Source organism: Corvus kubaryi, unplaced genomic scaffold, assembly GCF_017639235.1.
Source record: "Corvus kubaryi isolate FWS band 111438036 unplaced genomic scaffold, C.kubaryi_AGA036_p1.0 68, whole genome shotgun sequence".
Classification (NCBI taxonomy): Eukaryota; Metazoa; Chordata; class Aves; order Passeriformes; family Corvidae; genus Corvus; species Corvus kubaryi.
Window position 1 is genome coordinate 3,216,408 of NW_024582056.1, and position 14,059 is coordinate 3,230,466.

Here is a 14,059-nt window from a genome sequence, read left to right on the forward strand (position 1 = left end):
CGAATAAACCAACGCCCCTAATTTCTTTAGGCTGCCAGCTGCCAACTGAGAGGGTACTTAAGACTTTCAGGAAGAAGATAAATTACTTTAATATGTAACTCATACTCTAAGATGAAATTTCTCCATGTCAGTAACATTTTTTTGTCAGAAAATTCTGTCAGAGCCTCTAGAATGATAAATTATTATTTATGAATCCAGCACCAGAACCCAAGTACTCATTCTGGCATTAGACACTATGATGTATTTCAGGATACCTGAAACTTTCCAAAACCGGACATATTAGAATCTCAGAATTCTAAAAAGAAGAAAGGGAAAAAATGTGTTTGACTGGTTCTGATGAAAACTATCCCTTCAGCAATCAAGTACAGAGAATGAGCTGTATCATGAAAACCAACACAGCTACGTACTAATATATTAGTAGATGAAGTGGAATTATGAATATCCAGGATAGGGGAAATTATTTAAGGGATACACCTGAGTCACAACACTTCATTTACCTACCCATTATTGGCTGTAAAGCACAGAATAGATTTAAGGGACTTGAAGAAACATAATGTCATCATTTTGAAGATATGAGAGGTCAGAATGAAAAGAATATACTGCCCATTCCCTCAAGATGCTTTGGGAAAAGGAGGGAACTTTTTTGTTGAAAATCACCTAAATATCACCAAATATGTGTACAGATACTGCATGCAAAACTGTAGGTGGGGGTCAATGTCTTGCTATCACAGGAGAGATGAAAGGTTGGGCAGAGATAGGTCATAAGGACTTAAAATATGAAAGCAAATCATTTATGCTTGGTGCAGCAGGGAACGGAAAGACGGTGGAGAGAAGTAAAAAGAGGATTAACAAGAGCTAATCCTAGATATGAAGGTTTGTATGGTTTATGTAGATTATCGCCTCTGCAGTGGAAATGGATTTGTGGGAGAGTGGCACCCAAATGTGTGTATTTCCCGCAAATTGTGAATTTAAATCTGTCAAGCTGTTTTTTGAGTTACAGGTCATCAAAAATACTTTGATAAAGAGCAGCTGCACAGTGAAGGTTGCAAGCAGACTTCTGCTATATGCTAAAAAGTTTTTTTCTCTCTTTATTTTGCATAGCAAAATATTTTTAAATTGCAATCAAGCAACAATGAAAAATTTGCACATGCTCTAAAGGCCAGTGACCAGGCTGTGAAATACCATATATTTGGAAAGAATCCCTTTTTTAAAATATTCTTTAATTCATCTAGCATCTTTTGGAGTCACTTCATCTTAAAAAAAAAGACAAATTTTCAAGCAAAGAAACCTTGACATAAGATTTATGCTTCAGTTACAGTCAAATGAGTAAAACTAGAAAATGGGCAATGTGCATGTACATATATCTATCTATCTATCTTTTTATATAAACACAGTGAATCCTATTTTAAATATTAGAACAGCCACAAGAAAAAGATGCCTTCAGAGAGAAGCTGGGAGACTGCAGAGATGCTCATATCTGTAGGGAATAAGTAAAAGTCTGTTTTCTTTTGAGTGAAAGGATTGTACTTGCCATCTGGGAGAGCAAGGATGGACAGAGCCCTGATTCCCTTCCTACAGGGAGTAGTTGGTGAGTCTGACACATTGCCATTTAAGCTGTTAAGGTCATAAAAATTCAGAAACTTACTTGGAAACTTATGTTGTCCCTAACATAGATGTTTGTAGGGAAGCTTTTGACCCTGGAGAGTATTTAGCAGAATGTGGTGTAGAGTTATTACAGTCTATAAAAATGAACATGTCTCTTGCCTTTAAAGGTCAAGAAAATCAGAACAGCATTATCTCCACGTTCATTCTCTGTGAATACCATTTCATGCCCTCATATCCTTCCTTTTACAAAAGCAGACTAATTTTCTGAGTAGAATGGCAATTTGCTAGGATGTCTGAACCTTCTAATAAACTTCAAAAAATAAAGGACTCTCTGATAAGATTTTCTTTCACTGTGTAACACCATTTTTACTCAGTTTCAAGGGTAACTGTATGTAATCTAATCCTGCTTTTTAAAAATATCCTCCCTGCAGAGAATATGCCAATTAACTACATAAATACTCTTGAGCTTCAAGAGTGCCTGAACTTATGTGCTCAAGTGAGCTGATCATTCATTGTATGATATGTCTCAAATGTGTGATGTTTCTGATGGAGTTTAATGTTTACTGAATGTCACAGATTTTTTTGTACTGGGGAACTATTAAGTAAATTATTAATTACATAGCTGGAGCATCCCAATGGTTTTACGAGCTGTTTTCCCAAAAATATTTATATAATTTTTGTTGGTTTTAGAAGCATTACTATTTTTCTCTCAGTTCTATATTCTGATTCATATCAACATACACCAATATAAAATGCCATAGATGGGAATTATGATTTTTTCTTGTTTGCCTCTCTTATTTCACACCTTAAGCTCTCACCCAAGAAAGACTGAATTTATGAAACTTAAATTTGTAGAAGGCACTTGCAGGGTTTATCTGGGCAACTCTTGACTCCTAATAACATAGTGTGACTGTATTTATAACATGGATTCTCAGGGAATGGACGATTTATCTGTACTTAGTGATACTGTAGTCAGCTGCTGTTAATGTTATACAGTATTAAGGATGTGTTATGACAAATCTTGTAGAGCTACTGCCTTGTAGAGCTGGAGTTCAGTGATCCTTGTTGGTCCCTTCCAACTCAGGAGATTCTATGATTCTATGATTCTATAATGAACAGGATCTCAAGACTGCAGTGAGAACATTTGGAGAAATGTAAAATTTAGTGAAAGACCAGGACTTCAGACTGAGGTATCTTTGTCATTGTTCTGAGATTTAACTTTTCTAAGAGAGAGGTTTTCTAACAATGCACAAATCAAATAACACTTACTAAAGTAAAAACAGATTAATATTTTTCAGAAAATTCTTGCTTTACTCTTTACTTTTAAGTGGGTATTCTAAAATTATAATAAGACAAAACAGCTTATATTTTACTCATTATGTGTTCAGAAGTATATGGAATCATAGAATCAAAGAATATGCTGAGTTGAAAGGGAGCCATCAGGATCATCATGTCCAACTTCTGGCCCCGCCCAGGGCACCCCAAGAATCACACCATGTGCCTAAGAGTGTTGTTCAAACACTTCTTGAACTGTCAGGCTTTTTGCTGTGACCAGTTCCCTGGGGAGCCTGTTCCAGTGCCCAGCCACCCTCTGGATGAAATACTGTTTCCTGATATCTAGCCTAAACCTCCCCCGGCCTCAGCTTCATGCCATTTCCTCAAATCCTGTTACTGGTCACGAGAGTGAAGAGATCAGTACCTGCCCCTCCACTTCCCCCTCCTGAAGTCGCAATGAGGCCTGCCCTCAGTCTCCTCTTCTTCAGTCTGAACAAACCAAGTGCCCTCAGACACTCCTCATACGGCTTCCCCTCCAGACCCTTCACCATCTTCATTGCACTCCTTTGGACACTCTCTATCAGTTTAATATCTTTGTTGTATTGTGGCACCCAAAACTGCCCCCAGTACTCGAGGTGAGGCCGCCCCAGTGCAGAGCAGAGTGGGACAATCCTCTCCCTTGCCCAGCTGGTGATGCTGTGCCTGATGCCCCCCAGGACAAGGCTGGCCCTCCTGGCTGCCAGGGCACTGCTGATGCATATTCAGTGTGCTGTCAACCTGCAGCTAAAGGCAATCCAAAAGTGTTCTTTTTTGCTTGGTCACATTTTTCTTTGTTCTTTTCTGGACCAATATGTGTATACTCGATGCTGTATATCCACAGACACACAAACACAGTTTTTATTTAATTTAAGTTTGTTTACAGTTTCTTGACAACTGCTTATAATTGAGGCAATATAATTTGCTGTATTCTTTAAAATCAGTTCTTACCAATAATAGTCCAATAGTCTTGGAGTTTGCATTTGAATTTGTATAATTTCAGACACAAAATAGAGCACAATCTGCAAATTGTCCTGCTTTATTGAGGTAATACTATTTAAACTACTAACCTGAAGTTGCAAATTAGTGTCCAGTTAGTTTTCCATGAACTTCATATTTTTCTGTCTACAGAAAAAAAGGCACATAGTTATCAAGTAGCTGTGTAATCTTGCCCTTTTAGATGATCTTCATTTTTTGGCATATTAAAGCTGTACCTGTCACCTGTACCTCGTTTGAGTAAGCCATCTTCTTATTCTTTTGGCTTTTTACCTTGACAATACAAACATTTACAATAGTCTTTAATTGTAGTATTTTCTAGTAAAATCATTATTTCTTCAGTGTTTGAACACCTGACCCAGTGTCTGCCTATTTCTTTTTATTCCTCTTAATCTGCCTGGCCCACTGCATTAGAAAGGAATTTATGAAAACTGTAATCTGAATTTTTTTTCATAGAGTAGTAGCATTGTTAAAATCTGAAAAAGTGCAACAATTGTATTTGTGCTGTCAATTCCTTAATATCACACAATTTTTGTAGTCAATGTCTAACAAGCTGAACTCTCACTGACATTCAATATACAGAGTTGATGGCATTACAAAAATCATTTCTGTTCCCATAATATTGTACATTAAATGCTTTTATAATAGATTTTCAACATATTTACATAATGATGCCTTCAGATGTAATGTTGGCCATATTAATGTAATGTTTACAATTTGGGGAAGGAAAGAAGATTGGGGTAGACATATACTGATGGTTTTATTTTTCGGTATTGAACATTATGATGATGTTTTCTCAGCTAGGTTTTCTTCATCAGATCCATTTGCAAATGAAAAAAAGTGTGAAAAATATGAAAAATTCAGTGTAAGATGTGTGATTGCACTGAGCACTTCTTTAAGTCGTAGCCTTGCACACAATCCAATTGCTTTATCAACTTGCTTTCTATTAAGAATAGTGAAAAATAGGCTATTAAAATATCATCTGAAATAGACAAATAGTGAATCCAGATATACTTATGAATCATTACAGCTTTGTTGTAAGTGGCAATAGAGTTGAAATACTCTAAGAAAAAAAAAGTTCTCTGGCATTTCCTAGAGAACTAGATTAACAACAAAATTAGAAATAGCATATATTTCTACTGAGCTTTAGAATCAGCTCCTGACTGGTCATAGATATTGGTCTTCTTTCCTGTTCATTACTTTCAATTTCTTCTACTAAAGTGTAATTCTTGAAATCAGAGGATTCCAGAGGCAAGTATTTAAGGATCCAAGTTCATAGAATTTTTCATTAAAGTCAGTTGAGCTAGGATTCTTGCATATTTTTGGTATTTTCAAAAATGTTCATTTAACTCTACAGATGGTACTAGTAAAGGACAGAAGGGACTATAGGATACACTTTTTGTGCCTTCTTCTCAGGGATAGTTGTACTTGGACTGGCCTTAGTCAGAATGTGATAATGAGATGAATTATTTCACACCTATTGCCCAATGTAAAACTAACACTGTAAAACATTCATTTAAAAATTATTTCATGCTTCCATCTAGCCTTACAAGTAGGTTTGTGCTGAACACAAGGTTGATAATAGAGATGTTTTTGTTGTTGCTGATCAGGGATCACACAGATCATACTGCCCTGCTGGTGTGGAAACTGGAGGTACATGGGAGGCTGGGAGAAGACACAGCCAGGACAGGTGACCCAAACTGATGAAAGGAATATTCCAGACCGTATGACATCATGCTCGGTATATAAAGTGGAGGGAAGAAGGAGAAAAGGGGAGGACATTTGGAGTGATGGCATCTGTCTTCCAAAGTTACCATTCTGTGTGATGTGGCCCTACTCTCCTCGGGAGGTCTGAACACCTGCCTGTCCACAGGAAGGAGTGAATTAATTCTTTGTTTTGTTCTACTTCTGTGTGTAACTTTTGCTTTTCCTATTAAATTCTCTTTATCTCAACTCACGCATTTTCTACCTTTCGCCCTTCCAACTCTCTTTGATCCCACTGGGGGGAGTGAGCAAGCGGCTACATGGGTCTTGGCTGCTGATGTAAGCGCAATATATTTGTTTTTCAGAATCAAACTGTGTTTTCTTATATTTAGTATATTCCCCTGAAAAATCTTATGTTTGCTCATTATGCTCAGCCTTCTTGAGATGCACTGTTTGCTGTAACTTCAACAATAATCTTAAGAAAGTCAAATAGCACCCACTGAAGCCTTGCATGATCCAAAGTCCCACAATACTTTCTTGTCCAGCATGAAGAAATGAACTTAATAGCTTGGATTCTATTATGATTTGATAAATGTGGATTTCAACTCTCCACATTGATATCTATTACTACCATTCCTGTATTCAGAGACAACAAGGTTCAACAGTGTAACTATTTATTTATTTGGGGTTAATTGCAATTTCAGCTAAATTGTTACTTTCATCTGAATTCAAAATATGGTAAATTAAAAGCTCTATTCTCCAGAGTTTTCACTCAGTAAAACAAGCTACCTCTAATCTGATTCCCATTTTTGGTGCATCAGGGAGAGACTCTACTCATTGGGCAGCAATCCAAGCCAATTTCCACTCCTTTAGCTAGGTAACAAAATGGATCTAGTTCTATCAAGGCACTTAAAGACAAACTGAACTGATATTTTGTGAAATGGTGGAGGAAAAAAAACACCAGCACATAATGATTGATTTTTGCCTTAGGAGAAACTGAGGGATCAACTACATTACAAAATAATATGAAGCATAAATACAATAATTTTACCTATATTATCAATTAATCTCCTTGTATTTAAGACTCTCAGCCTGTTTCCTCATCAGTTGCAGGCTTCTTAGAAAAAAGTCAATAAATAAAAGAAGTAATGGGTTGTATGTCATAAAATATGAAAGGGAAGAAATTCTCGTGATGTACACCAGCATTACTAAGAGTGTTCAGATTACAGTAAGTATTCATATTACAGTAGTTTGTTAGGAATTTTTGAATTCTTCAGAAAATTATTTTGCCTTCTAAACTATTCTGTATTGTTATATTTTATAGTATTATTACATTTTATAGTATTATTACATAGCTCTCTGGTTTGTTGGGGTTTTTTCATGTTTCTGTAACTAATTGCTGTTTAGTTGTATCTCTCAGAGAAGTAAATTTAAAGACTCCTGTGTGGTAAATTTAATAGCAGCTGCATCAGATCCTCAGATTCTTCCAGCTAGCAAATTTCTTTGGCATTGGATTGTGCACAAGAATTACTCATTCTACTACTGTAATAGAGAGCATTCATTCCTCTTTAAGTTCCATACATCATTCACTTATATCTCTGGCAGGTTGTCTGAACTTATATTTCACAAACAGGAGAAAAAGAAAGGACTGAAAATTATTCTCTTAACTAGTATGGCAAACACACACAGTAAGTGAATTTTAGTGTAGCGTTGCCTTGTGTTTGATTTTGTACCATCAAAGTTTAAGTAACGTATAGCTGAGGTAAAAGGCATTCATTTAAGTGACATGAAGCTACAGAAAATGTTCAAATCTGTAATGATAGAAATGTGAGCTATCCAGTTGACCCTTCTTGTCATCGTCTATGTCTTTTAGAAGTAATCCTTCTTCATGAGGAGTGGGAAAGTGCTTGTCTAAAAACAGTATTTTCTCATCATCAATCTTGAAAACAGAGATATTTTCATGTTGTCCCACCAGTGTGTGAACATGTGTATGTATTTATACAGACACACACGCACAGATACAAATCTGAGAGATCCTATCAATTCCTTTGGAGGTGATGTGAGTGTTCTAGGGCTGAAAAGAGAAAAGTATCTCATGCTACTACTACAAACACACATGAAATACTATATTATTGGGATGTCTGTGATGTCCATTTGTCTTTCCAACAGTCTGTTCCTCATAACACTCTAAACTGTTAAGTGTATTGGCCATTTTCACAGGAACTAAAAAAAGGTCTCATACTTCTTGAAAATGAGTCATTAGATGCAAATTGCTGCTGCCAGTGAGAAAACAGCAGAAAAAACTCAGTCAATACTTTCTTCAGAAGAAACTAGCCTCAGTTTCTTCCCTGCAGTTTTTCATAAGAAGAACCCGCTTATATACCCTTCTACTGGAATACAGTAGGTAAAGCCTCAGGGAAAAGGAATGCATCTGGAAGAAGTCTTCGTTAGCTCCTCTGTCACAAACACCTGGTCACATTTGACTTTCCTACTTTGAACAACCTTCTTTAGGTGAACTCCTGTAACCAGTGAAGAATAGACTGTTCTGAAACCATGCTTCACTTTGCTTTAAATTATGGTGCTGTATTGCTCAGATCAAACTCTAAGAACCTTTGTTTTCATTGATCTTGTAGGTCATGGCATAGCATGGTTGCAGTATACATAGGGTCAAGGACAGTATACTGGCATCGCACTTAAAAAATATTCCTTTTAGCCTTGGATATAAAACGTAAGTTTAATTCAAAGACCACCTCTATGAACAAATAAGCTATTTTGTAACAAAGGACTGCTGTATGAACCAGCTTAGCCCTTGGCAGCTTATAAAGCCCTATGTACAGAAAGTAGTAGCCAGCAGCAACAGAGGCCATAGAAACCTCAAGTTACAGACCCTCCTGCTATGAACTGAAGATAAGAATACCAGCATGACAAAATGTGCTAGACCAGGCACTGACGAAAGTGTCTGAAAACTTTTGAAAAATTTCCACTACTTTTCAGGTCAGTCCTTGGTTTTCTTTCTTTTGTTCTCAGATGGTTATGTATCCATTCTTAACACAGCTAGGTTACCAAAGTAATCAACCATACAGCAAAGAGCCTGTCACTTGTCAGAGGTAAAGTCCTAGGAGAACCAAAACCCAGGCTGTAAGTGGCTGTAGGCCTTTCTCTTACAATCTTAATTCCAGGCTCCCTTAAATTCTTTTTCCTATTGCTACCTTCCCTCCTTACTTATCAAATCAATAAACTGGCCTGTACATTTAATAAGTGGTTTAAAGAGTATCTACCTTTTCCTGCTAACCTGAACCTAAATAAGCTGTTTAGTCTATAATGGAGAACATTCCTTTTTACTTTCAAACACTTATTTCTTTATGCTCAGAATAGATGGTTTTATCTTAAAACAAACAAACTCCCCCCAAACAAACAAACCAAAGCCAAGGGTTCTTTTTAGCAGCTTATCTTTCTTTATATCCATTCTTCTCTGATACATATTTTACCATAATCTATTTTTTTTTTGTTTTGTAGCAAACATGGTTTAGTGCTTTTATTACTTATAAATCAATGCATTTACTAAATCTGCATTAGATGGACCTGAACTCTATTTCTCTTACTGTAGCAAATAATTTTGTGGTATGTGACTGCATCTAATAAATTAAAAACATTTAGAGTTCAGAAGAATTAGCACTGACCTAAGGAGATAAATACGTTTTTAAGTACCATGTGTGCCTCATTATTTTGTTGCATATTGAGCTATTACAGTATGCCATAAGACAATCATTAAGGGAAGAAGGAAGAAATTAATTTTTTCCTATTTATTAAATAAAAATCTGAAGGTAAAAATACAAAGGTAACAATATAAGATTTTCTAAGGAAAAGTGCAATATCGCATTTCTCCATTAATTTTAAAAGAACTTTTATCACTTCAAGACACTTTCATGGATTTCCAGACGGAGTAACATATTGAGAGAAGTATATTCTACAAGAAATGGCTTTACACACGCCTACTTTTTGGCGTAAAGTAAAACAAACTGTCATTCTTGTGTCCAATTGCTTGTAAAAGGATGAGAGAGGAGACTTTAAGAGACTGGGATTTCTGATCTGGAAATCCTCGACCTTACCGGTATGCTTGGGTTTCTCTACAGGTGAAGAACCAATCATGAAGCTCCCAGGCAAGCAATGTACTTGTTCTACTACTTTGTGCATTTTTATTGTTGAAGAAACACTAGAACTGGATGAAAACCACAAAGCACGATTACCAAAAAATATTTATTCTGGGTATTAAATTACCTGAATTCAGGCATACTTACAAACTGTTCCCATATAAACCTTAATACAATAAAAATATTGTCATTTAAGCATTAATAAAATTGCAGTTAATATTAGGATGCTTATCTGAAATAATTTTCTGAACCTGGCAAAGCAGAAATTGAAACACTGAAAACACTTAAATTGGAGTTAAATCAAAAAGTTTTAGATATTAAGGTAAAAGTCAGTAGAAAAAAACTGGTCCAAATATTTATCACTGCTTTCTGCCTAGGTTCTGGCAGCCTTGGTGAGTGGATATTTCAGACAGAAACTCCTGGATATCTTTAGGTGCACACCTCAAATTCTACATCAGATTTCATTTTTTACCAGTCCAGTCTTACTCAATCACTCCAAAAGTGAACATGTGACAAACAGGATCTTGTTATTTGTCTGTCTGTTCTTCATGACACCAACGAATCTGTAGGCTGGGAAAGAAGAAACTATCCCATGGCAGTCCTGTGATATGCATGTTAGGCAGTTCTTTGATTTAAATATAATTCTGAACTGTAGCTGCATGAAAGTAAAGAAGGCTGGAAGATTGCCTAAGTAGTTCAAAGTTCATGAGGCAAGGAGTTCAGTTGTTAAATACAATTTTGTGGTTTTAAATCAAACTTGTCAATATTTAGGTGGAAGGATATGGTTTAGGACTGCCTACACTTAGGCTTAATTTAATGTTAGCTTACAAATGGTGTTGAACAGCTGCCAATGGATTCTCCCACTAAGAAATGTCACAAAGCAACTGACTACGTTGTTTTGTTTCTAAAAGCTCTTTTATCTTTTCTGTCTTATAATAAATATATCCAGTTGAACTTTGGCTTGAGAAGGATTTATCACTGCAAAAATAATTTCTCTCTGCAGCCATGAAATTGAAACAATCACACTATATTTTTTTTATTCACTACAATTTGAAATACTAATATGAGCAAGCTATATTTTATCTGCATCTCCACCATGGTCAAGGTCTAGGTTGTCTGATTTCAGAAAATTATCTAGGGTTTCCAGCTAATTTCCTTTGTTAACAAAACTGAGCTGGGGACTCTTTAAAAATGCATCAGGACTCTCAACAATGTAATTGTTTTTTTCCAGGAAATAGCATATGAGAGAAGATAAGAATTGTCATGCTGGGATGAGACAGTCCACCCATTAAAGCACTAGCCTACAACCAAAAATATCTATTCTCATGTGTTTTACATGAACATGGAAGAACATTATGCTTAAACAAATCTCATGAGGAAGGAAATTCTGAAAGGTAAAGAGACCTAATGGAAACCTTTTGTGATAGTTCCACATATTTGAAAGTTTGAAAGGGAATTGATATTTTTGAATGTTACAAAGTTGTACTCAAATCGGCAGGAGTCCAGCTGAGGATAAAGCATGTGTTAATGAACTGCATAGGTTTTAAACCAACATATGTTGACTTAGCACCCCATTAACAGAGATATGTCATAATTGCTTTCACTTCAGTCTAGAAGAAATTGGTGAAAAATTGACTTTGTTAGTATATGTCTCAATTACTTTAATGAGTGAAAGGGTCATTAGTTGTTATACACATTTTTAAAGCCTATTAGGTACCTTCCCTTAGTTGTCTAATCCTCTGAAAAATGTAACATTCCTGTATTCCTTATTAGTACACTTTGTGTTGTAGGCAAAAATCTTAATTATTTTAGTCAACTGTTAGGTTAGTGAGAAAAATTGTCTATATTCTTTAGAAAATATGAGTAGCTGCATATCCAAACATATATACATATACATATATATCTCCATATACATGTACACAGTGAAATTTAATCCTATTTTTGATTCACTTGGGAGTCATAGAAATGCAGAACAGGAAGTGATCATGATGTATGTGTGATCCTGGTTTTAACTGAAATAGAATTAATTTTCTTCTTAGTAGTGAGTACAGTGCTGTGTTTCGGATTTACTATGAGAATAATATTGATAACAGTGATGTTTTGGTTGTTGCTAAGTAGTGCTTACTAGGACTTATAAAAAACTTTTCAGTTTCAGTTTCCCATGTTGTGCCAGTGAATTGTTGCACAAAAACCTGAGAGGAAGCATGGTCAGGTCAGCTGACCTAAACTGGCTAAAGAGATATTCCACACCATAGAATGTCATGCTCAGTTTATAACTTGGGGTTGAATTGACCAGGACCTGCTCAGATAAAGGCTGAACATTGGTCAGTGGGTGGTGACCAATTGTATTGTGCATCACTTCTTTCTCTCAGGTGTTATTCCATAGAATCATAGAATGACTGGGTTTGAAAGGAACTGTAAAGATCATCTAGTTCCAACCCCCTTGCCATGGGCAGGGACAGCTTCCACTGGGACAGGTTGTTCAAAGCCCACTCCAGCCTGGCCTTGAACACTTTCAGGGATGGGCCATCCAGAACTTCTCTGGGCAACCTGTTCCAGTGCCTCACCACCCCCAGAGTAAAGAATGCCTTCCTAATATCTAGTCTAAACCCACTTTCTTTCAATTTAAAGCCATCACCCCTTGTCCTATCACTACACGCCCTTGCAAAAAGTACCTCTCCAGCCTTTTTGCAGACTCCCTCTAGGTACTAGCAGGCTGTTATAAGGTCTCCACAGACTTCTTGTCTCTAGTCTGGTAAACCCCAACTCTCTCAGCCTGTCTTCACAGGAGAAGTGTTTCAGCTCTCTCTCTGATCATCTTCGTGGCCCTTCTCTGGATTCACCTCAGCAGGTCCACATCCTTCCTATGTTGTGAGCCCCAGAGCTGGATGCGGCACTCTAGGTGGTCTCTCACAAGAGTGGAATAGAGGGGGAGAATCACTTTTCTCAATGTGCTGGCCACGCTGGTCTTGATGCAGCCCAAGATATGGTTAACTTTCTGGGCTGTGAGTGCACACTGCCAAGATGTGATTGGCTTCTTGTCCACCAACACCCCTCAGTCCTTCTCCTCAGGGCTGCTCTCAATCCCTTAATCTCCCAGCCTGTACTTCTGTTTGGGATTGCCCCAACGCAGGCACAGGACCTTCCATTTGCCCCTGTTATTAAATTATTATTAAAATTTTCATTAAAATTTTCAGTACTTTTATAAGTTAGTAGTAGTAATAGTAGTAGTAGTAGTAGTATCATATTTATTTTGTTTCAGTTATTAAACTGTTTTCATCTCAACTAATGAAGTTTACTTTTTTTTCTTTCTCTAATTCTCCTCCCCACCGGGGGGAGGTGGGGAGTTGACGTGATATGCGTGGGGGAGTGGAAAGAGCAGCACGTCGGCTCCGATCACATCCCACCCGATCCGCTCTGGGGGGTGCCACGTTAATGCACTCGGACACACTCTGACATACTCTGACACACTGTAGTAGGTAGATACAGTCACACACACACACAGAGGTGGACAGCTTCTGCAGTGTGACTGGGGATAAAGAGGCGGGAGGGGTCCTTTGTATGGAGTTCCAAGCGGTTTATTGGGGCCCCTGCTCCAAGGGACACAGGAACAAAGAACCCAGAACACTGTGGGGTCCGGGATTTTATCCAGATTGGCACCAGGGGAGGGCAGAACATCGGAACCTATCATTCGGGGGCCAGGGGGTGGAGAGGACATGGGGTGACAGGGCAGTGACCAGTGGGGAAGGCGAGGGATGGAACAAGGGACCCGGGAACCAGTAGGGTATCAAGGAAAGGAGAACTATCTAGAACAGGGACTTAAAAAGGGTAAAAGAGGGTGGTCTTAGACCTCTGAGCCTGCCCACCAGTGGACCTCCACTGTTTTGGGGCTCTGTGGCTCCTTGGTCATCCCTGCAGTGGACTCAACCACTGCAACAGGGAGTGGAGTGAGTGACAGACTGTGTGGTACAGAGTTGCATGTTGGGGTTAAACCATGACAACTAGCAACTTTCATAACATATTTTTCTTAAATGCTTTAAAATTTCCAGTGATGGAGATATTATAATCTTTCAAAGCATTTCATTAAAGTGTATTTACCATTAGTCTTTTTTTTTTCCTCCTGATTAGGACATTAACCTACATTATTCCCTTTCAAATCCATTATTCTCATTCTATTGACAGTGCACACGGAGAACAGATTATACTCTTCCACTTTACAGCTGTCTTTTATGAATTTAAACATTTAACATTTCCCTTCCAACTTCTCCTCTGGATAGACTACATCAATTCTC

The 14,059-nt window shown here is 37.3% G+C and overlaps 1 long non-coding RNA gene across 1 annotated transcript in view; it reads left to right on the plus strand.

The window, feature by feature from the left end:
* The window catches only part of LOC121674494, a 223,795-nt gene that overhangs the window by 6,906 nt on the left and 202,830 nt on the right, over nucleotides 1-14,059 (plus strand). The window contains exon 2 of the long non-coding RNA XR_006019642.1: nucleotides 13,496-13,499. This is a non-coding gene — a long non-coding RNA (uncharacterized LOC121674494). The remainder of the gene's footprint in view (nucleotides 1-13,495; nucleotides 13,500-14,059) is intronic.